Below are 543 nucleotides of genomic sequence, written 5' to 3' on the forward strand. Positions count from 1 at the left end.
CAGCCTCCTTAACCATCAGGCGGCAAGGAGGGGCAGGGCGGGCCTGGCTGGTCTTCTAACTGAAAGTAGAGGGAGTCAGGATTTGAAAACTCCTTTTTCTGTCTTCAACTTAAAATGTTCTGTGTATCTGTCTCCTCTACTGACATGAGAGATCGATTTGTGCCACCGAAAATATCTGTGTCCGCCCCAATGCGGGCATAATAGGTCATCGATAACTTATTCATCAAATGAAAGAACAAGAAGGCAGAGAAAGTTACGGAGAAGATGAGCATACAAGTAAATGCCTCCACGTTTTGGTGGCCACCATTTACTAAGCTCGTGGGGTGGGCGCGGCGGGAACTTTCAGTTACAGGATACGCGTCCAGAATTGGCCGACTTCTCGCGCTCTGTTCTGGTCCTCCATATTCCCCGCTCCACCTTTTCCTTTTCCCTCCGCATCCTCCCGGTAAATCCCATCCTCCGGGTTTCCCGGGCGGCCCGGCGGGAGCGTGCCAGTGCGTGGGCGCGCCCGGCAGCCGCCGGCATGCGCGGGGGGGGGGGCGC

Source organism: Tupaia chinensis, unplaced genomic scaffold (genome assembly GCF_000334495.1).
Source record: "Tupaia chinensis unplaced genomic scaffold, TupChi_1.0 Scaffold000045_1, whole genome shotgun sequence".
NCBI classification, from domain to species: domain Eukaryota; kingdom Metazoa; phylum Chordata; class Mammalia; order Scandentia; family Tupaiidae; genus Tupaia; species Tupaia belangeri.